At 42.3% G+C, this 20,998-nt stretch overlaps 1 protein-coding gene across 11 annotated transcripts in view; it reads right to left on the bottom strand.

Annotated features, from left to right (window-relative positions):
• Atxn7 (ataxin 7) overlaps positions 1-20,998 on the bottom strand; it is a 153,519-nt gene that overhangs the window by 132,261 nt on the left and 260 nt on the right. For 5 of the 11 annotated variants that reach the window (XM_087182526.1, XM_087182525.1, XM_087182533.1 and 2 more), the window contains exon 1: positions 929-3,459. The exons of 2 other annotated variants lie outside the window; for them this stretch is intronic. The gene's annotated coding sequence lies outside the window, so the exon portion shown is untranslated. Of the gene's footprint in view, positions 1-928; positions 3,460-8,570; positions 20,969-20,998 lie in introns of those variants that run through there. 4 more of the 11 variants (XM_087182530.1, XM_087182531.1, XM_087182527.1 and 1 more) reach the window with 4 other exon arrangements.

Below are 20,998 nucleotides of genomic sequence, written 5' to 3'. Positions count from 1 at the left end.
TTGCTATGAAGAATTGCACTGCATGCTGTTTACTTTGGATCTGTCACTTTATAATACCCTTAATGCAGTTTCTCATTACTGCAATTGCATGTGTGAGCTCAACACAGACATTCAGCAGTGACGCGCTGTCTTAGTCACTTTCTTCATCACTGGGACAAATACCCAACACCACTGACTTAAAAGAGATGTTTATTTTGGCTCACAGTTTAGAGGTTTCTGCCCATGCACGGTCAGCTGGCCCCAGGAAGAAGTGGATGGTGGAGGGTCTGGGAGAAGAGTTACTCACCTCCTGGCAGACAGGAAGCAGAGAAAGTGAAGGGAGGAGCCAGAAGGGAGAGAAACCCTTCCAGGCCAGGGCCCCGCCCATTTTGACCAGACCTCACTCCTACCAGCAAGCCAGGTACAGCCTGCCTGGCCTGACCCACTCACCTCCCAAAGCCCCGCCTGGGTGTCTGGGGCTCCGGGGAATCTAGATGCAAACCCTAGCACCGGCAAACAGTCCACAGCCAGAAGAGATTGCTTCCCTTCTCCAACCCAATAGTCACTTCAGTATAGTCATTGTGCTGCTCAAAGAAAACACTGGTGATAGAAAACGTTAAGCCAGTAAGGACAGAGTACAGGATGTCTTTAATTATAAAGAGTGGCATCCTCCCTGGGAGGAAGACCTTCTAAAATGTTAGAATCCACAGCCAGTGGAAATCAGTTGCCAGTTCTGGGATTATCCCATTGATAAAAGTCTGCCCTGACCCAACCTGCAGGGACACGAATACTAGATGGGGGGAGCTCCAGCTCCCCCTCACTCTGCTCGGGAGCCACGGGGTAGCACCCGTGGCCACATGGTGTCATAGGTATCATCTGTAGCCAGACACCAGGGTGCCCTCCTACAGACCCTGGAATGCCTCCGGTACTTCACTAGACAGCCACTGACCTCTGAGGACGGTTTGCTCCTTGTGAGGCTGCTTGGTCCCAGCCCTCACCTGACCACAGAACTCCGTCTCCTATTTAAGACGTTCAAAGAATTTTATTAACATGATGCAGATACCCAATTTCATATGGTGACATTGCACACTAACCCCATACGGTAATTCTGTGATACAATCTTTATGTTAGCCAATTAATGTAAATACTGCAATTGCTGCTCATTTAAATCTCATCTTCCAACAGTTTCCTTTAAAGTTCTCTCCAAATGGAATATAAATGTGGTCATATTTTATTTGGTACAATTAAAATATACATTTGGAACTTTTTGTTTCTGGTGGTCCTGAAGGTTGAACCCGGGGCCTTTGCACTGAGCTACATCCTCAGCCCTTTTTTATTTTGAGACAAAGTCTCACTAAGGTGCTAAATTGTCCAGGCTGGGATTGAACCTTTGGTCTGCTCCCTCAGCTCCCAGACTACTGGGATGACAGATGTGCAACACACGCCTGCCTCCATCCGGGCTTCTTCCTGCTCCTGAATCCATCCTAGGATCCACTTTGGTCAGGGGACACACTCTCCCCAGGGTAATTTCCATTTAACTTAGGGTATCACCCTGAATGGTAGGCAATAAGACATACATATAGCCACCCAATTACTACACTGGCCCATTCAACTTGAGATGCTACTCAAATACAGCAATGAAGACTAGTTACACTGAAGCTAGAGAAATATGGTCTTGAAAATTAACAAGTCAAACTGTGGGTAACAATTTGTTAAAATGAATATTCTTTCACATTTTTATCATAAATATTCTTTTAGTCAGGCCTGGTGGCACACCCCTGTAATCCCAGCACTCACTCGGGAGGCTGGAGCAGGAGGATCACCATGAGTTTGATACCAGTCTGAACTACATAGTAAGACCCTGTTCTCAAAAAAAAAAAAAAAAAGCAAAGGTAAAAAAATAATAAATATTATTTTAAACGCCGCCTGCTGCGCAAGTGCAAGGACCCGAGTTCGATCCCCGGTACCAAAAAAAAAAAAAAAACAACAATTATTTTAAAAATAAAAATCTTTTTAAAATATAGTGCTGAGGTTAAAAAATGGTAACCTCAAAATATTGTAGTTATGTAACATTCCCCAAATGACAAAATTACAAAGTTGGAGAACAGATTAGTGGTTGCAGGAGACAGACATTATGAGGGTTAACAGGAATGAGCAGTTATAAGGTGCAAAACAGTGGAGACTTTTTCAGGGGTAAACACTGCTATATCTTGATTGTGGTAGCAGTTACAGTCTATGAAAAATTACCCACATAGTAAAATAGAACTACACACAGATTTTATACTAATGTCAGTCTCCTGGGTTTGATGCTGTACTATAATCAGGTAAGATATAGTTAATAGGAGGATCTGGATGAAAAGTCACCAGCACTCAGGAGACTGAGGCAGGAGGATTATCTCAAGTCTGAGACCAGTCTGAGCTACACACTGAGACTCTCCCTCAAAAAGGAAAAAGGGTCCCCAGGGCCTCCCAGGAATAGCTTTAGAAACAACTTCCTGGGAATACATAATTATCTCAAAATCAAAAGTTAAACAAGTAAAAGGATATTATGTTGAATTATAGATGTTTTAGGGAAAAATCCATTCAATTTTTAAGGTTAAATAATACAAAAACATATTTAAAATTCTGAATTCACACTGAGCTGCATCCTTAGTGCCCCCCCCCTTTTATTTAATTTTGAGAAAATAAGACACTAAGTTGCCCAAGCTGGACCTAAGTCTGTGTTCCTCTTGGCTCAGCATCCCAAATGCTGGCCTTACCAGTATTACATGCTCAGCCTAAACACTGACTACCTTGTTTGTTTGTTTTTGTTTTTTTGAGACATGGTCTTACTATGTAGCCCAGGCTGGCCTCAAATTCACAGCAATACTCCTGCCTCAGCCTCCTGAGTGCTGGGATTACAGGTATGTGCCACCATGCCCAGGTAACACTATTTTTTTTTTTTTTGGTACTGGGGATCGAACTCAGGACCTTGTGCTTGTGAGGAACACTGATTTTCTTGATCTAGGTAAGGAGAGTGGAACTAGAGTAAATTTTAGATTTGGTTTTGCTGTTCGAGACAAGGTAGGAACACAAGATATTTTGGCAGGCAGTATCTGCATGTCTTACCAAGGAGCAGGTAGCACACAGTATACAAGACATAAAAATATGCATTGAAAGACTTCTTATATCTTAAAGTCTATAATGTTTTGCCATTAAAAACAGAGAGCTACAGAACAGCATATTTTAAACATGACTTAAGAATAAAAAGGCATATTTTGTGGTTTCCGTATGCTAATCAAGATGTCATTGAGCATATGATTCTACGTAATTTGCAGATCGCACTATTAGACTTACCAGACAATAGATTTTCATGTGCACGTGGCAAGTTTCTACAATTCAAACATCGCTCTCACCAACCAAATTACTGTGAATGGCAGGAATGTGCCAATAGCAAACAGGAGACTAAGGGATCTAGAAGCTGGTGGGTGGAAATGAAGTGAAGCCAGGATAAGTTATCTCAGGAGGGGTGACACAGTGACCTCCTTGTCCCTGATCAGAGCACAGCGTCCTGGGACTGCATCGCCACACAGCCCCAACTGGACTTGTGTCTGACACTGCAGGCTCCACAGGACTCCTCCTGCCAGGAACGAGAGGCCGCAGCATTTCCTAAATACCTTCCTGCCTGCTCTCCACAGTGATGCAATGTGACCTACATTCCCAACGCCCATTGACACTCGTGGGAGGGGAAGAGCAGTTTTTCATTTCCCCTCTCCTCGATTAACTAGGACAGCAAATGCCATTCAGGGGACTGCTACTGGGCAAAATTGAACGGAACACCATGCCGGTAGGAAGTTCCACAGAAGGACAGTGAGGAATATCGCATCCTCTGATTCAGCAGACAAATCAGGAGGGCTTTAAAGAACAGCCGCAAGGAAAAACTGCCCCTTTGGGCCATATCACCCTGACTGACACCAAGGGCTACTTCGTTTACTTCAGGCTCTCAGCAAGATGAAAGCTGAACCACAGACTCTTTCCTTGGCCATGGTCCTCTTAAAAATAAACTTAATTTTAGAGTAATTTTAATTTTTAAAGTTGCAAAAACTACACAGAGGTTTTGGTTCCCATAAACCCACATCTGGTTTCCCCTACTATTTCCTTCTTACTAAAGGAGAACACAAATATTAATCAGATCTGGCTTTGAAATACTTTACCTTTCTATTTAGGTTTGCATATTTTAATGTATTTTTTTTCCTTTTTGAGACAGGGTTTCACTATGTAACTGAGGCTGGCCTTGAGCTCACTCTATAGGCCAGGCTGGCCTCCAACTTGCAGTGATCCATCCTCCTGCCTCAGCCTCCTGAGTGCTGGGTACAGGAGTGCACCACTACACCTGGCCCATCTTCATTGAGAATGAATACAAGGGGAGAGTCTGGAGCTTCAGCAGTGGGACCACTTCATGGTAAGTCAACAGCAGGGTGCGTTTGTCACGGCTCACAAACCAACACCACCAGGTACTTAACGGTTATTTATTTTCCTACAGTTTTAATAAGGATTAAGGGACAAAAATTGCGTATGTTTATAAAATAAACACTGTTTGACACAAGTATATATTTTGAAATGATCAAAATAAGCTCACTGATACAGCCTTAGGTTTTTGGCATGTGGTACAATATTTAAGATCTACTCTCTCAGCAATCTTCAGGTATACAACTGTAGTCATCATGTGGCACAGTAGATCCCCAAACTCGTTCATTCTTATTGAAACTTGTACTCTAACCAGTATCTCTCCATTTTCCCTTAGCCACAGCTCCCAGCCCCTGGCAACCATTATTCTACTATTTTCATCAGTTCAACTTTCTTAGATTCTTCATGTAAGATCATGCAGTGTTTTCTTTCTGTGCCTAACTTATTTACCAAAATGTTCTCCAGTTTCTTTCATGTTGCTGCAAGTGACAGAATTGTCTTTTTAAAGGCTGAATAGTGTTCCACTGTACACACGTCACATTTTTTCTTCGTTTTGGCAGTACTAGGATTTGAATCCAGAGCCTTGTGTATGCTAAGTAAGCATTCTACTACTGAAACTGGGTCTTTTAAATTATTATTATTTTATTTTGGGTGGTACTGGGTATTGAACCTAGATTCTTCCTATTGAGCTATGTCCCAAGTCCTTTTTATTTTTGATTATTTTTTTAGTACTGGGGATCGAACACATAACCTTACACTTTCGAGGCAGGCGTGGTGCCACTGAGCTAAATCCCTGGCCCATTATTTTCCATTTTTGAAACAAGGTCTCACTAAGTTGATTCGCCCAAGCAGGACTAGAACTTACCCTTCCCTGTCTCGCCCTCCCAGAGTGCTGGGATTACAGCTACACACTACCACACATGGGTCTCACTAACTTGCCCAGGCTGGCCTTGAACTTGCAGTCCTCCTGCCTCAGCCTCCTGAACAGCTGGGATTACAGGCATATGTCACCACACCTGTCCTGTATTTCATTCATCGATTGCTGGATGTAGAGATTGGTTTCCTAGTTTAGTTATTATGAATGAGGAGATGAACATGGGAATGTAGATGTGTCTGGGACAAACTGATTTCATTCCCTTTTGATATACACTCAGTACTGGGATTGCTGTATCGTATGGTAGTTCTGTATTTAATCTTTGGAGGAGATTCCATACTGTTTTCCATAATGGCTGCACTAATTTACATTCCTACCAAAAATATGAAGGTTTCTTTGACTTTGCTCCATATCCTTATCTACAGTTGTGGTTTCTTACCTTTTTGATAATAACCTTCCTAACAGATGTGAAGTAACACCTTGTGGTTTGCATTTGCATTCCCCCAATGATGAGTGACATTGAACTTTTTTCATATATCTCTGTCAGCCATTTGTAAATCTTCTTTTTGAGAAATGTCTATTTGGGTCTTTTCCTATTTTTTAACTGGATTGCTTGTTTCCTTCCAATTGAGTTGAGTTCCTTATATATTGTGAGTATTAACCCCTTATCAGATGATGGATGGTTTGCAAATATCTTCTCCCATTCCATAGGCTGTTGCTGGAATCTGTTGGTTGTGTCCTTCCTGTGCAGAAACTGTTTAGTTGATGCAGTGCCTTTTGTTTGTGGTTGCAGGGCATCTCTTCCCCCTTTCTACACTGTACTCTGTGGAAGAAAGTCACAGTACACAACTCAAACAACTCAGGGGTGGGTGGTTATGTTCCCCTTCCTTAAGGGGCTTACGTGCATAACTCTAGAATTTTTGGAATTCTACATGAACGATCTAGATCTATCTATTCTCTTCCCTTTGCTTACTTATTCAATCATTTACATAGCCCTAGACCCAGCTAACTTGTTCAGAGACCCACTGAGAGACCTACCTAGCTCCCCTTCATCCAGCTGGAGTCAACCTTCAATCTCATAGTCGGATTCCGTAAAACAGGCTCAGAGTTCCTCATCCTGCTCCCCTGTCAACACCTCCCCACCTTAAGCAGGGTCTTTCAGGACGCCCTGCATCAAAGGCCTTCCTAGGACAACCACAAAAAGGCACATTTAAGAGCAACCTATGTTCGAAATCAAAGAAACCCAGAGTCCAGGTGGTGTTTTACTTACAGGCTGTGTGACAGAAAGACTCTCCATCTCTCTGATGAGTTTAGCTGAAAGCACAGTGACTACTAGCACATGCTAAGTGCTCAGTAAATGCACACTTTATCATCATTGGCCCCACCCTACAGACTATAAATCGAAACTCCAGAAAAGTGGAACACTGCCAGTCAGAGCTGATCAGTGTAAGGCAGGGCCTGAAACCAGCTCTTTTTCCTTCCTTTTGCAGTTCTCTACTGAGCATCATGCTCGGTGCCGGGGAGACAATGGAACCTGCTCTTTCTGTTTACACTCCAGAGAGAAGACGACCGAGGAATCTTTAAATTCGTGGGAAAGGTGCTCGGAGGAGACAGGCAGGGTGCCTGAACACAAGCGGGTTTTAGAGCAAGTTATAAGACCACCGGGTCTTGCCTGGAGGAAGGTTTTTGTGAAGAAGAGATGTCATTTAAACTGGGATGAGAAGGCAAAGAGGTAGGAGGGAGACTAGGGTGGCAGCAAGCACTCCAGACAATAGAATCTCAAGAAAAAAAATGGGAATGAAACAGCCACGGCGTCTGACGAGACTGAAGATGCAGGCAGGCCCAGATAGCGCGCATGCGTGCTGAAGGTGGCGCGCGGCACCCGCCCGCATAGCACTGGGAAGGCATCAGAGGAAGTGGAGCGACAGCCTTGCTCTGACCCCAACTCCCTGGAGTCCGAGCCTCCGGTGTCTTTTCATCATCTCCAATGCCAGAACACGGCAACAGTACACTTTTGATAAATACCAGTGAGTTAGTTATCTAAAAGAACCTCTGGAAAGCAGACTGAATCATCTCTCCTTCTTTTTAAAAATCCCACCTGACAGTTCTATTAAAGTGCCTATCAATGCTTGTTATACCGTAGTTCAGTGTGGGCCTCTTTTCACTGCTTGATCATAAATTTCTGTAGAAAGATAAATATCTTTATCTTTCCATCTTTCAAAGCACATGCGCATTAAAGTTATAGATTAAACCAGACTCTCTTTGATAAGCTAAAAATCTCTTCTTATATTTCTAGATAGACTAAGTAAAAATCTTGCAAGTTCATCTCACTACTTAGATATGAAGGAATAATATGCAAGAACTTTTTTTTTAAGTTCTGCTTTTCTTTTGGCATCTTAACAATAATAAACCATTTTACCAAATTTTGTATTTTAGGATAAATCACTTATACAGTTAACATGCATAATTTTTTTGAAAAAAGTTAGTTTAATTTTAGCAAAGAACAAAATGCCCCAACAGAAGGTTTTTCAGTGATTTTCCAATTCTTCTGAGAACTGTTCCGATTCTTTGAATATTTACTCTGAGTTGGGTAACTATTTGGTCTATTTATATTAAAGGGCAGAATTGAGTCATAATCAATAGTTCACATGCTTTAAGGTTCATTTTGGTATTTTAGGAGATGAAGATGATGAGATCTGATGATGAAAGATGACAAATACCTTCCTAAGGTATGGTAGTAATTTTATTTGATCTCCTTTCCATCTCCAGACCAATTTTCCACCATTTTGGGCCCTGCTCTATGCCCCAAGGGGCTGACCTCTATGGACAGCATTACAGACTGGCAGGCTTCCAGGTGGGTTGGCCCAATAGGAGGAGTGGAAGGAGATCAAAGAGGGGGCAAAGAAAGTCAGCCAGGGGAATATTTAACCCTGCTCCAGGCTGGATTTCTGGCAAAGGCTGGGTCCCTCCAGGAGACAGCTCCTGTCTCATAGCTCCTGCTCTATGGCTCCTGCTCACTCAATGAACTCCAGTGACACTATTTTTTCTCTCTGCTCCTTCAGACCTAGCAGTGATAATAGCTTCCCACCGCCATTAGTTTCTGGGTGACAGAAACTCCACCCACCCATAATTCTGCCCACTCCTGACAATATAATACCCTCAATAAAGTCTCTTGAACCATCTGACTTAGACAGTTTCCTGTGAAATTCAAGAATTCTAACCATAGACTTGTAAAATCAACAATCTACCTCCTTTGCACGTGAGCAGTTACCTCAGTGGTTCTTCATCTTCCAAAGCAATTCCTTCACACCAAGCATTGCAGGTAAAATCTTTTCTCAGGTGGAAATGACACCTTTAAAACTGGCCAGTGCAGAATACTGAGGGGGCTCCTGAAATACAGCTGGCAGAATGGAAAGGCTGAGACAATTCTCTAGACAGGAGTCTATTACATGTCAAGAATAAAACATTTACAAAATGATGCCACTTGCTCCTGCTCCTCCTGAGTTTCCTCCTGCAAAGGGCAAGGAATCAAAGTCAGCATTGTATTTTCACACCAAATACCAAGTGGCTGTATCAGTGCCGAGGGAAGTTGCCCTAGGTGCTACTTCACTTTGCTAGTTTCTCAGACCTAAGGATCTGCTTACCACCAGCCAAGGAAGACAGAGAGTCAATCCTCTTGTATTACTAGCCACCAGTCCCCAACCTTCCTTCTTTCTCTCTTTGATCACACGATAAACCTTCGTTTCAAACTAAGGCAAAAGATGGGCAGGATGAAAAAATTCTGCTACATGCAGCCTTTCCTGCCTCTAACAGTTCTGACCAGATTAGCAGTTTTCTTTTCTGCAGGAGAGGACAGGTATATGTTCATACCATAATCTGCTCTGAGCTCTCTCCCTGGATTCTTCTCTTACCACAGCAACTGGATTTGATGGTAGATGTTAAAAGAAATCACCTGGGAGTCTCAACACTCTACCTTGCTGTCATTTGGCACAAGCAATGTGGCGGTTATTACATTTCTAAATATTGGGGCATTCCTTGGGCCAAGAGGTGATTTAAAGAATTCTTCCAGGAGGTTACTAAGAACTAATGGGGCTTATTCCAACAAGCCCCTCCAACAAGGACTCCAAAAATCTCCCTCTACAACCAGCAGGCAATCAGAGCTCATGGCTTTCCATGTACAGGTAGTCTACAGGCTGCAGGAAAGATGCCCCACCTCAGGCCTATGCTGGCCTATGGGAAAGCCGTCTCCCCTCAGCCTGAAGGCAAGACCTAGCAGGTATCTGCGAGGCTGTGGGGTTAGCACACTTCAGTTCACACTGCATACCCATTTCTGCTGTTTCAAAAGACACTTTATTAGGGAACCATGTAAGCTGTCGGGTGGATATGTATTAAATGTTTTGGGTTTTTTTTGGTATTGGGGATTGAACTCGGGACCTTGCACTTGCAAGGCAGAGGGCAGAACCACTGAGCTAAATCCCCAGTGTATTAAATGTTAATAGAGGCACTTTCTCTGGGGAGCACAAGTATTCCAAGCATTAGTACAAGCTTTGATTTCATCTGTGTACCTGTGAAATTTTCTGAGCTTTGGACATACACATATGATTTCTGTAATCAGAAAAATATTATTTTAAACTTCTGTAAGTATTTAAAAATTTCAGTTTTCTATAAGAACTAAATTTATGCAATTCTTGAAACTCAAATCCAAATCATCTTAAGGTTTTGTGTATTTTAAGATTTTTCAATTGTATAATCATTTAATGGACTTCTCTGTTTAATAAAGAAACCATTCGACAGCCAGGCAAGGTTGCAGACACCTGTAATCCAAGCACTCAGGAGGCTGAAGCAGTAGAACTGCCACTGAATTCTAGGCCAGCCTGGCCTACCTAGTGAGTTCAAGGCCAGCCTGAACTGCATAGTGAGACCTGTCTCAAAAACCAAAACTAAGGGCTGGGGTGTAGCTCAGTGGCATGCCTGCCTGGCAAGCGTAAGGTCCTGAGTTCGATGCCTGGTACCCCCAAATAAATAAACAATTAATTTAAAAAAGAAAAATAAAATTTAAAACAAGAGAAACCATTCAAAAATGCAAAAAAAGAACGCTACATTACATATAACATGTAAATTCTTTCTAGTGTACATTATAACTTTAACTGAGATAATTTAGAATCCTTAACATTGAAGATCACTATTTTCATATTTTAAAGTACTCCTAAGACAAAAAACAAGAATGCAACTGTCCCTTTTTATAAGGGCACCATGAGACCATATTATATGCAGTTGTATGGCCAAGAGTCTACAGATAAGAACAGACTGAAGTTTCTTCCACTACAACTGCTAGCTAATAAAATCTTTCCAGTCTGCAGCTGATTAATACTTAATACGGATCTATGGAAAAGAAAGCTTATCGTTGCTGGCTGTCAGCTAAAGGGATAGACACATGAAGATACCCGCCCACTACCAGACTGTGACTGCTGTTCACTATGACAAGTGATTTTCAGCTTAGGGGCATGTGTAGTACTGGAATATCTTGTCTAAGAGCTAGTCTTTCTCATAATCTGTAGTAGCTGAACATATGCTATTCCCTGTCTTGTAGTGCTGAAATATGTTAAGAGGGAATGTTGGAAGCCATAAACATCTTTACTAGCTTCAGGAAGCTAGTAAATTTAAACAAATGATTCCTTTAAACTGTCCTAATGTAATGGCAAATGGTCTCTCTCCAAACTTCGATCTGCAAATGATTTATAGTTATAACTACCAGAACAATAACAATCAACAAGGTGGGGAGTAGAAGGCACAGAAAATGGAGCCTTAAATGTCTCCTCTTAAAGGAGCTAAGAGGGGCTAGCTGCCAGAATACTAAAATGCCTTTGTGTTCAACGTGCTAACACTTAAAGCACCAAGGAATAAAGTATAAGGAAGCAATATACATACATATATTTTTTTTTCACTACAGAATTTCACTAGCATTCTTTTCAGGATTAAGTTCAAAGATTCTAAAGATTTAAAATGTCTACAAAAACCATGAAACAAACTAAAAATGCAAGAAAAAACCCCACATTTTTTGACTAGTGCTTTGCAGGACACAGCTAGAGGTTGTACATAGAAATCAGTGCCTAAAACAAATTAGAAAAAGACTATTTAAAAACTAGCGTTACATGTTAGAACACAGCTCTAAGTCTTGGGATGTCTCTGTTTAAATAAAGACCTGGCAAAACAAGAGCCACCATACACATTACTGCCACAGACAAGTTTATGGTCCAGATTATAATAGAACTTTTAAAGTAATGGGGGAAAAGAGCCGACAGACAACCCCACTGTTAACAGAATGCTGTCTGGCGACCTCAATTAAGCTAGTGTCAAGTGCTCCTTTCAAAACCTCTTCTGGTAGTACACCTGAACAACAGAAAACAGCAAGGATCATTTAAAAGAAGAGTCCAGGGGCTGAGATGACAAGCGACTACACCACAAGGTGGTAATTACACCCATGAGTAAGGAGAAACAGGCCAGACTGAAGGGCTCCAGGAGGTGCTTCAAAAGCAGCCAATCATCATGGCAAGAGAGGGGCAAATCAGCTCTGTGACTGGCTATCTGTGAGGAAATAAAAGGAAGATGGGCCTCCAACAAGAATAAACAAAAGCAGCTGCCAATGACCAAGGTGACTTCCGGAGAGCATCGCTACACACTGCTGCATTCCGAAGCTTTACGTAACCCCCACCCCCCAATTCACATGCTCAACTCCTAACCTCCCAGCCATGGCAGTGTTAGGAGGTGGGACCTTTTGGGAAGCGACTCAGTCAAGAGGCAGGAATGTGATGAGGGAGCCCATGAAGACTTGCGCACTCGGAGGGAAGCCACAGTTCTACAGCCGCCCCGGCAAGGCAGAGGCAAGCAGACCACTCGGGCCCTAAGGCCCGCAGTCCTTGTGGTCGGTGAAATCACTTACTTCTTGAGGCTGTATCCTCATGGAAAAGCAGAGAACATGCCTGCCCTTTCCTGACTTCACAGGACTAGAGCAGAGGGTAAAGGGGGATGTGAAAATCGTGAATAAATTACACTGTATGCGCACACATTTTACTATTTGAAATGTGGTTAACTTATACTTCCAAAAGCTATATAAGTACAGTTTGCCTATGAGCTGTGAAGTCTAAAATGTTTATTTTAAAGAATTAGTAAGGTTGCATTTAAAGCAGCTAGACACCAGGACAGACAGAAAAGTCAATGCAGGACAGTTTGGAGAAATTCAGCACAGGACTAATAACTATATTTATCCCACCAGGTCCTAATGGGATCATTATGCACTGAGTAAAAATGTTAACAATAAATAGTTAATAAATAGTTAAATCAGAAGCCAATAAATAGTTGCCAATAAATAGTTAAATCAGAAGCAATCACTTAAAAATAATCTGGCAAAAGCTGGATATGTTGCTCAGAGGTAAGAGTGTTTGCCTAGCATGTGTAAGGCCCTAGGCTGAATTCTCAGCAAGATGCACACCACAAAAGTGATTAAACAAATAAACTGGGTATGGTGTTGTACACCTGTAATCCCAGCATCCTGGGAGGCTGAGGCAGGAGCACCACAGTTTGAGAGCAGCCTTGTCAACTTTGCAAGACCTCGTTTGAAAATAAAATACATACATTACTACGCGTAGGGTAGTAAGCACTAATCTGCTAGTTATGGCTATATCTAGGTGTCCCCAAAGCCTCATGCAGTCAGAAGTGGGGCTTTCTCAGAAGTGGCTGGACACTGACTGATTCATGGTGCAATGCTATGATCCAGGGCTCTAGGATTAAAGGTGTGAGAGCTGCCTGCCCTAAGTAGCTGGATAAGATATAAGGGACAGAAAGCTGTGGTCATTGCTTGTTGCTTTGCTACCTTCTGCCCTCCATGAACTGTTTCTCCTTTGCGATGCAACCCTACCTTGGAGCCAACAGACTATGGACTGAAACGGCTACAATCTGTGAGCTAAATAAACCTTTCCTCCTTTAACTTTGGGTGCTGGGTATTTCATCTCAGCAACAAGAGAAGTAACACACTGCTGAAGTGGAAATAGAACCTCTAGAGGAATGTGGAGTTAGAAAAAGGGTGAACCAGGGTGTTGCAAACATTAAACGTGACAGGCAATGCAGGAAACATCTCATAGTGGCCCATAACTGCTCAAAGTGGATGCCTGTTGGCTTTACCTGTCTCACTGGGAAATTCCCCCAGGGGCACAGTCTTAGTCTGCTGCTAACCAAGACAGCTTCAGGATCTCCTCTGGGCCCAAAGATACACTCTCAGGGGTGTGGAGAGGGTAGCTCTTCAGTCTCTGGAGAAGACTTCCCACCAAGTCCTGGCCCCCAGAGTCCTAGGGCTGCTCTAGACCTGTTCGGCTGAGGCATGGCTCTTCAGCACCACTGTCAGTCCGGGGGGTGCACCAGGCTCTCACTGCAAACTCTTTTCTTTTTTCTTTTGTAGTCAGATTTAATTTGCAGTGCTTACAGCCAAGGACCTCTAGCTGATTAGCTATTGTTTTGATTCGAAAAGATTCCATTTTCTAACCAGGTGTGGTGGTATGTATCTAAAGTCCCAAGATATCCTGGCAGGTTGAGGCAGGACTGCAAATTTAGTGAGTTCTTGTCACATAAAAAGTAAAAATAAAAATAAAAAGAGGTGTAGCTCAGTGTGAAGTTGTAAAATTTTAAGATATTGGATTTTCTTTTGAGATTTTTAAAGATATACTTCCACTCATCTCCAGACTCCTTCTCTCATTTGAGTTCTTTATAGTTATAACTTTAAGAACCACTGATATCAGAATAAACTAAACTTAGAGGATTTCCCCCTAAGTAGATAAAAGCTCAAAAACAAGTACTTAACTTTCCTAAGGTCCACTTTTCACACCTTTAAAATGGGGTAACAGTATTACCCACCCCATGGAGCTATTATCCCAGGAGATAACACAGGAAGTATGTACTCAAAGCGAAGTTCTTCTGCTTTTGTTTTTGTTTTTGGAAATAGGGCCTCACTGTGTAGCCCAGACTGGCCTCAAATTCATGGCAATCCTCCTGCCTCAGCCTCCCAAGTGCTAGGATTACAGGTATGTGCCATCATTCCTGGCTCAAGGCAAAGTTTTATTAGTCAGTGCAAACACAGGGAATTTGGTTAGCAAGGCAAAAGCAAGCAGGCAGCCAACTATTCTCAAAGTTGGCTAAAGTTCTCCTCATGGCTATATGCAGAACTGTGCATAGCCATCAAGAGACGCTGTTTCCAACCCCCTGAATCTGGGCGGGCCTTACAACCTGCTTCGACCAACAGATTTTGTAGAGTGATACCATGTGACTTCTAAACACAGTTCTCAAGAAACCAAGCTGCTCTCACCCTCTTGGAACACGACTCTCGGTAAGGAAGTCTGGGAGGAGTGAGGGAGTGCAGGAGAGGAGACTGAGATGCTCACAGGTGACTTGCTCCAGGTCTCTAAACAGCTGGACTCAGGCCTTCAGATAACCGGCCACAGGTGTGACCCAGGCCAGGCACTACCAGGGAGACCCTCCCTACCCTAACTGTAAGCAAATAAATGATGGCTGTTTTAAGCCACAAACTTGAGAGTTGGTAAATTCAGTAATACAAACTGATAACCGTGCATCACATAGTATCATAATATTTCTATAATTTATATTTCATGTATTTCCTAACTACTCTTCAGTCTCAATGTCACAATCAATGAATGTATCACAGCCAGATGTGATGACATTTATTTTTTATCACTACATATGTCTTCTAATTCCATATAAACATTGAACTACATCTCAGAAAGAACTTGGGGGATAAGGAGATGAATCATACTCTAAAGCCACAATAACTTCAGAGATATTAAAGTGAAAATTTGCCAAAATTATCACAGTTAAATAAACAAAAAAGAGGCAGGTGCAAAGTAGCTGAGTTGAAACTGGCAGTAACTGGCTAAAAAAAAAAAAATATATATATATATATATATATCTCAAAATTGCTATAATTCATTTTAAGACTAAATATCAAAACATATTCTCTTCTTTAGCATTTTTGTTCCTGACATTTTCTTGAATATGCTTCAAAGTTCATCAAACCCTCTTTCAAAGGTTGCCTAACCAATTGTTATTTTATGTTATTTTATTTATTTATTTTATTTTGTACCGGGAATCAAACTCGGGCCCTTGCGCTTGTGCAGCAGGCAACGAAACCACTGAGCTAAATCCCCGGCCCCGAGTTACCACTTTTTTAATGATTTAGGATCTGAATTACCCAGACTGTCACCCAAAACATATGTGTCAAATTTCGCTTTTTTTTTTTTTTTGCAAAGACAGGGTCTCACTATGTATCCCAGGCTTACCTCAGCCTCTTGCGTTCTGGGATTACAGGCTAAGTCACTACACTCCACCCAAATTAAGCTTTTTTAAAATAAAAAGCTTTATATACTAAGAGAAATAACATTTTATACCTCCAATATCTAGATAAAAAGCAAATATTTTAAAAAGTTGTATCTTATCTCTAAATATCTAAAATACCAACTCATGCCTTTGCTATTGCATTAGGTTTCCATGTGGAGAGGGGAAAAATCTTAAAGCACCCAAAACCTTTTAGTAGTTTTATTTTCGACATGACATTGTTTTGAAAAGTAAAACTCCACAAACAACATAGTTGCTGGAAAACAAACAAACAACAAAACCCCCAACAAATCAGTAGAGAATGGTGACCAGCAGGAAAGGAGGCAGAAAGAAACCAATCAGTTAGAGCAGTTACAGGTCACCAAATCTGCATTCTGCAGAAGGGCCAAGAGAGAAGGGTCCGAGACAGTGAAAAGGCTGAACTGAAAGCAGCAGCACTGAGAGGTGCAGGATGGCCAGATGAAATTACACACAGACACATATATCTACATGCTCTGCACACATCAGAGGCAGAGCTAATCTCCAGGGATTAGAGCACAAGAGGAACCTTTGTGTACTTTAACCAAAACTACCATGCAGAAAGAGGAAAGGGGAGGCCAGGACACAGATTTCCTCTATCTGAGTGTCTAGTTAGCAGCCTGAGGGGCCAGCACTGACTGCTTCCCCTTCAGGGCAGCAGAGGATACCAGGAGTTTCAAACCAGAGATAGCACCAGAGGAACTGACTGCCTTTAAAACCTCACACAGGACAGCATTCAGTCATGGCACTCTATAGAAAACTAGGCAAGGTGGGGCACTTTCAGCAATAAACAAAATTAACTGGAGACACACGACAGCCATATTCTAATCTACGTGGGGAAGGCCAAACACTGGCTAACAACTTTCTGACTAGTCTCATTATATTGGAGACAGAAGCACTGTATTAACCTGTCACACTGAGCGCAGAATATGTGAGGCAGTGAATAGTGAGAGGTTTACAGGGACATGAGAGGCCTGTATGTATGTGTGTGGGGTAACATTGGTTTGAAGCCACAAATAGATGGATCTTCTATTCCTCTAGGCAAGGAGTGAGCAAATCACATTCAACCTATCAAATCCAGTTGCTGCTTTTTGGTACCGGGGATTGAACTCGGGACCTTCCACTTGCGAGGCAGGCAGCGGAACCACTGAGCTAAATCCCCAGCCCCCAGTTGCAGTTTAAGAATGGCTTTTATACTTTTAAATGACTGAATAAAATATTTTGTAGCTTGTAGACATTATATGAAATTCAGCTATCAGTTCCTAAATAAAGCTTTATTAGAACACAGCCACAGTCACTCTCTCACTATGTGACAGCAGAGCTGGGTAGGTGAAGAGGACTATTTATTCTTTGGTCCTTTGCTGACCTCTGTTCTAGGCTATAAATTCAGGTAATTTTTTAAACAGATCACAGTCCAAACTTGTACAGGTCTGTTAGTCTGGTCCCTGATATACCCAGAATTTTGACACAATCTGCCAGTCTAAAAGGACATAGATAGAACCGCCTGTGAGCACAGTGGAAGTCTAACGCGTTCTGTAGATGCTGGGACACCGACCGTGGTAACCAGAGGAGTGACGGATTTTTCAAGCCAAAGCAGGCTGGTTCCAGAATGTCTGTGGGAGTGAGGGTGATTAAAGGTGTTGGCTTTGAAAGGCTGTATGCCACCTTCAGAGCACTCCCGGGTCCCGAGACTGAGCAAATTGGTCTTCTGCCGTATTACCCCATTTTTTGGCGATTCTTCTCCAGTCTCAGAGAAGCTAATTGGCCCAAGGTAAACAAAACCAAAGGCGTCAAGAAATGAAAATTAAACCGATTCAAGTCCAAACCCTGGTTCAAAATCGTTACACAACCCAAAAAAGACTAAGGCATAGACGCTCACCACAAATAAATGAGAAGAAAAGAGAAAGACCACAGAAACAGTAGGACCAAGTTTATTCTAAGGCCAGTATAAGTATTTTATTCACACAAGTCATACTTCTGAAACTCATAATTCCCTCTTCCTCCAATATTTAAAGGGAAAGAAAACTCAGTTCTGCTAAACTCTTTTTCCTGTTGAGAAAAATCAACCAAGGTACCTAACTGCAGAGATAATAAAGATGGCACAATCAACTAAAGTTATAGATGTGCCTTCTACCCATCAAGTGCCCAAGGTACTTGAGAGGATCTCCCCCCAAAAGGGAGTAATGAAGCATTTTTTAGGGGTGATGGACTAGAAAGTAGATACGCAGTTTTTAAGCTTAAGATTTTAAAATTTAAATTACAGCTGGGCATGGTGGCACATGCCTGTAATCCCAGCACTTGGGAGGCTGAGGCAGGAGGATCGCCAAGAATTTGAGGCCAGCCTGGGGTACACAGTTTGTTCAAGGTCAGCCTGAACTATTAGGGAGACTGCCTCCAAAAAAACCCAAAAAACTAATTAATTAAAATTACAAATGAAGAGAAAATGTTATAAGGAATCTTCCCCAAAGAGAGGCATGAGGCAGGTGCTAGGCTAGCTACTGTGTATTCTTCCACAGCATCCACATTTTCTACTCGGCCAAAGGTACCTCTGTCCACCATTGCCCCTTCCCCAAATATCTGTAAGGACCACTCAATCCTAATCATTCTGGAAAACTTGGTTTTTAAAAAATACGTTTTGCATGTTCAAACCTAAGCTATGTGGAAATAAAGTACATCATTAGCACACACGTGTTCACTCAGATGCTTATGAATGGCTGCTCAAATCTGGCTTATAAATCCTCACTGTGGGCCAAGCAGCAGGCTCAGAATTCTATGCAGGAAAATTCTAGCCAGTTTCCAAGCACCTCTACCAGGTAGGCTTTATTCAGATGGGTAACTGGAGGGACAGGCAGGCTAAGCTGCTACAGTGAATGAGAGAATCCAGACTTGGACTGAAGTCTGTTTTGAGTCAGGAACTGGTTTTCCCATCATGTTCTGCTGTCCTGTTGAGGCACAAATAAATACATTTTCTCAGAGTCATCACTTCCCAGTTAAATTTCTCCTTTGCTGGAGAGAACTGGAGAGTGGAATGAACAAGCGGCTGGTATCAAACTTAAGCCTCTGCTTATTCAATCTACCTGGTTGAATTTTCAGATATAATTAAAAAATAGTCACAAAGCACCTGATACTACCAAGCCAGGCCAGCATGCCCTGTGTGTGTGCATGGCTTTTCAACTGGCAGAAGACGTTTTGCTAGAGAACAAAATGGAAATGTTTTGCACTCCGAAATGACATGACTAGTCTGAAGATGACTCTACAAGTATTGAGCACAAAGATCTACTTTTTGAAACTTTCTTAGGTATTATTCTCACATTATTTCTGACTCCTGGGCTCCTTTTAAAAAATAACTATAGATCCTCTTCCCAGAAAAATACACATACACAAAAATCTAGGGTTAGAACTATGAAAGTTTGGTTTTAGGAATTCCCTGAAACCTATTCATACACCTCTGGAGGCCCACAGAGCCCAGAAAAACTCTTGCTCTAAAAGCATTCTGCAGCATGGCCTATAACGTCATTTCACAGGTTCAGGATAAAGGCCAGTTAGCTCTCTCATCATTCTTAATATCTCCCAAAGGCAAATATTAAATAAACACATTAATTTCTTTAGCTAGCCTCTGATATTCTTAAAGAAACCAGGATTCTAAACCTAAAGATATAGAAGTTAAAAGTTTTGTTAAAAGCTTAAACTCTGCTACTTCCATTTGTTTCTGTCCCTAAAAGAGAAAGAAACATTAGTTTGACATAGAACTTGAGTCCATCCTTTGTCATAAACAAATTACTATATTTACCAAAAGCTGTTCTCTTACTATACATATGAAAACACAATAAAATCAATTCTTATATTCTCAACACACCAATCTGTGTGGCTGCAGTTTTTAAAGTTCACAAAGGCTCAAATTAAGTGTTTCCCACCACTGAGTCAAACATTTTCAAAAATGTTTACTTTCAGGTACACCTCACATGTCTTTCTAGTTCCTCTTGGTCTAATTTCTAGCACTATCTTAACAAAACTGACAATATCTAGCATTAACAAAATCATGAGGTACCAAGTGAACATGTACGAATAACTGATAGAATGTCTCATGGAAATTTAACACTTACAAGGGGGAGTGATATTTTCTTATAAAAACATTAAATATTATTTTAAATCACTAGACACTGTTTCAAGTCGGTAAGGCGATAGTGAGATTAACATGTGACTTAAAAAAAGAGCATAGTAGGGCTGAGGATATAGCTCAGTGGTTCTGGCGCCTGCCTCGAAAGGGCAAGGATCCGAGTTCGATCCCCGGTGCCCAAAAGCAAAAAAACAAACTAAAACCATAGTTTCATTTCTTGACAATGACCTTTTAAACAAGAAATATCCCCAGCAAAATACCACTTGGAATACACGATCAACTGACACTTTCAATTTGCAGCATGTAGTACTTAGGATTTGAAACAATTCTTTTGGTTAGTGTCCTCTTTCCTAAAACCAAGGAAATGAACAGGATCTGATGGCTGTCCATCACCAGCCTTTAGGCCAATATTCCTGAAGTCAGGGAGGTCTCACATCGGAGGGAGAGCATGTTTACACCTCTGAATCTTCATGCAAGACAATGTTTGCCTTTGTGCCCAAAGTGTGGTTCTTGAGCACTAATTCCTGCTAGTCCTGTAATGGTATTGTCGAAGTTACTAGCTTTGAATATTACGAATAAAATTTTACATATGCTGATTTCTACCTAGAGGTTTAGCAGATTTCACTCAACACATTCGCATTTACAACTTCTCCTCTTCGAAGTAACTGGGGGAACGAGGAGAATGGACCTAACTTTGGGGAGCACAGGGAGACAGCCAAAAGCATCCTCTACAACCGCGTTCCGGGATCGAGGAGGGAAGGGCTGGGCTCACACAAACTTGGAAGATAAGGGCCCGGCTCGACCAGGTCAGTTGTCTAACCCAACCTAGCCCGCGCCACGTACCAGGAACCCGTCGGAGTCGAGTCGGCGCGGCTCGGGGGAGACGCCGGTGCAGTCCGCAGCGAGGCACCGCTTCTCGCCGAGGGCCGAGTGCTGCCACCTCCCCCACCCGCTCCCAACTTCCCCTAAGACGGGGATGGCCAGGGGCGGTTTTTGAAAATCAAAGAAAAATTACCCCAGAGCGCGCGCGCCCGCCCGCCGCCGACGGCCCGGCTCGGCTCCGGGAGGCCGGTGCGGCGCGGCCGCCAAGTTTCTCCCTCGCCCCAACCCCGCTCCCTCCGGGCCTGGGAAGGAAGGGGCGGCCGCGGGGCCGGCGCCGCGCCCCGAGC

The sequence above is a fragment of the Heterocephalus glaber genome, unplaced genomic scaffold (genome assembly GCF_053883595.1).
Source record: "Heterocephalus glaber isolate CG9 unplaced genomic scaffold, H.glaber_assembly_v1.0 deba00001472, whole genome shotgun sequence".
Taxonomy (NCBI): Eukaryota; Metazoa; Chordata; class Mammalia; order Rodentia; family Bathyergidae; genus Heterocephalus; species Heterocephalus glaber.
This window is presented reverse-complemented; position numbering and strand designations above follow the sequence as displayed.